Raw genomic sequence first — 3,299 nt, 5'->3', positions numbered from 1 at the left:
AGGACAATTCACCCCGAAGAAGATACACACCCACACACTCATACATACGTTCCAATTACACTCACAAGGACCTTGAAGTTGGCTGTGTCAACATAACTTGAATTCCTAAAGGCCCTAACGAGTACTTTTATTTTGTTTAAGTGTGCACACTATTTATTTATTTTATACTTTTTTCCTGTACAAATTGGACACAAATTTTTTACACTTTGTAACAATACAAGAGTGGCTACTCAAAAGTTTACACTGTCTCCAAGTCATTATTGCTGCTCAGTACTTTGGCTCCTCACGAATTTGTGTCTTCTGATTCTGGCCAGGGTCTTATTACGAGCCCAAGTAGTTATTGTGCTGTAATTCACCTTTACATCTCTAAAGTTGGTTACAGAAGTGGCGAGCCAGCCAGGAGCCATTTGATTTGAGCATCAATATAAGGCAATGACCAGTATGGATTCATACAAAAGTCTGGTGTCAAAATACCTAATGCAGTTGTTGTCGCTGGGATAACACAGGTATCTGAAAAAGATGAACAGGTCATTGACTTTCTGAAACGGTATGGTAAAATTGGAAGAGTCCTTTTGTTGATGATTCACTGTCCGACTTCTACCGAAACCTGATCGTTGAATATTCTAGCAGTTCAGCCTTAGAAGGTTTAGAACCTCGCTTACCGTACACGTACACAGCACAAGCTGACCCCAGCATTGTCTATGAAATTAAAACACTCAGTAGCATGTACACTACCAAGGTTGGGGTAATGTTATGAAGACCTACCTACTTAGCTGAGCTCAAGGAGCTAGCTAAGCTGAGTGGCAAAGACTATGGTGAGGTGTTGAAGGAGATGATGTGTCAGATTGGGGAGGATGTTGAAGCTATGCGACCTACCACTGAAGAACCTTCCCCCACGTATGTCGAGACCACTGTCGTATCTCCGCCCGCTCCTAAAGAGCAACAGTGTCACACCTCACATTCAGATGTTACACCAAGTGATATTGGTGCCACTGATCATGTTCCCCTCACCAATGGAGGAGAGCAGCGTCCCTTTCAGTAAGTGACTTGAACCCACCTGACATTCAGAAGGTCGTGGTAGAGCATATCGTACGAAGGCAAGATGTCCCACACATCCAGTCCCAGGTTAGACTCCGTTCCTTCTCCGTAAGGTTCCCAGACCTAACAACGAAACTGATTATGACACGTGGTGCACACAAATTGAACTGCTCCAAAATGACCCCAGCATGTCACCCCTGCAAATATCCAGAAAGATCCATGAGAGCCTGCTCCCACCAGCAGCTGATCTAGTTAAGAGTTTACGGCCTGAGCCACCACCTGCGACTTATTTGCAAATAAGTCTATAGATTCAGCCTTTAGATTCAGCCTTTGGCACTGGAGAAGATGGGAGGAGCTTTTGCTCAATTCCTGAACACTGTTCAAGATCCAGGTGAGAAATCACCCACTTACCTTCACCAGCTACAGCTACAGCTAGCATTAAACAGAGCCACGAAGGGGGGGAATCGCATGTGAAGAAGTGGACCAACATCTCCTTAAACAGTTCTGCAGGGATGTTGGACAACGCCCTACTCAGCGCCCTGCAACTTGAACAAAAGAAGAACAGCCCACCCCAATTCTCAGATCTCTTGTTAATGATTGGCTCTGAGGAAGATCGACAGCAAGCAAAAACTAGTCGTATGAGAAAACACATTGGCACCACAAAGCAGAGAACTCAGTTACAGTTCCCGGGTGCACATGTTTGTGAACCAGAGGAGAAACATGAGAGTAGCATCGCTGCTATTGAGGATCTGAGAAAGCAGGTGGCGAGTCTGCAAAGTCAACTAACTACATTCATGTCACAGAAAAAACAAAGTTGCTAACAGCAAGTGATCTGCAGGGAAGCCGCACAGTAAGATGTCAAAGCCACAAGATGTAGATGGACGTCTGCAAAGGCAGACTACAAAGAAACAAACATGCAGACCCAAGCCCTGGCTGTTTCAACTGCGGTGAAGATGGGCACATCGCCCCGTGCTGTGTTGACCCTGCTAACCCCCAACCTAGTGGCAGAGAAAAAGAAGCAATTGGAGGCAAAACAGCGCCAGTGGGAAGCGCAAGATGGTTCAGACTCACCATTAAACGACTAGCAGTTCCTGTTGTGGGACAAACAGGAGCTGAGAAGAGTCAACAACGTCCCTCAGACGTAAACAATGAAGACAAAATCACAGCTGAGGTTAACAAAGTAAGTACCCCAGCAAAGAATGTCATAGCACAAGCATGTTCTGGCTTAAAACATTCAGAGCAGAAACAACCTTTCCAACTCCCTAAACAGTTGATTGGAGCCAAGAGTACAGCTCAAGTGACTGTGAGAGGTGAAGAAGTCAACTGTCTTCTTGACTCAGGCTCCCAAGTTACCACCGTTCCTGAGTCATTTTACAAGCAGCACCTTTCAGAACAGAAGATCAAGCCACTACATGACCTCTTAGAAGTGGAAGGTGCTAATGGCCAGCTAGTGCCCTACTTTGGCTACATAGAAATGACCATAACTTTTCCAAAGGACTTTATAGATGTTCCAGTAGATGTAAACACACTTGCATTACAAGTCACTGACACTTCACAATCCGTCGTGCTCATAGGCATGAACACCCTAGATGTACTGTTCAACATCTACTCAGAGACTGACTTAGCTGATCGTCAATCCCTTCCACATGGCTACAGAGTAGTCTTCAAAATCATTGAGTTGAGACGAAGGCAGACAAGTGACAACCATCAGGGGTAGTGAAGCTACAAGGCAAGATGCCTCAAGTCATTCCAGCTGGTTCAACTGTAGTGGTGGAGGGAATCGTCCTTGGCAGGGGCTTCAGGATGAAAAATCAGTTGTCATTGAGTACCCATCATCGTCCCCTTGCCCAGTGGCCTGCTACTTAAAGCCGGTCTGGTTGGCTTCCCCCAGCGGCGGCCCCACAAGTTGCCAGTTGTTACAAGCAACGAGTCTGACCACTACATTGTCATCCCTGCCAAGTGTACTATTGCAGAGGTTAGTGCTTATTAGTGATGGGATTTCTGGCTCTTTTTAGAGAACCGGCTCTTTTGGCTCGGCTCACTGAAAACAGCCGGCTCTTTCGGCTCCCAACCGGCTCTTCAGGTTGCTTTAATTAATTTATTATTAACAACAATATAAAATTATGCACAAAAGGAATTACTAATGTAAAATAATAGTGGTTTTATCTATATATGTTTATATATAAATATATACAGTGGCCCCTAGAGACAAAGTACATACAAACTCCAAAGCACGTACAAATTCCAAAGCACGCACAAAC

This window comes from Oreochromis niloticus, unplaced genomic scaffold, assembly GCF_001858045.2.
Source record: "Oreochromis niloticus isolate F11D_XX unplaced genomic scaffold, O_niloticus_UMD_NMBU tig00006725_pilon, whole genome shotgun sequence".
NCBI classification, from domain to species: domain Eukaryota; kingdom Metazoa; phylum Chordata; class Actinopteri; order Cichliformes; family Cichlidae; genus Oreochromis; species Oreochromis niloticus.
The sequence above is the reverse complement of the archived record's forward strand: the minus strand, read 5'-3'. Positions refer to the sequence as shown.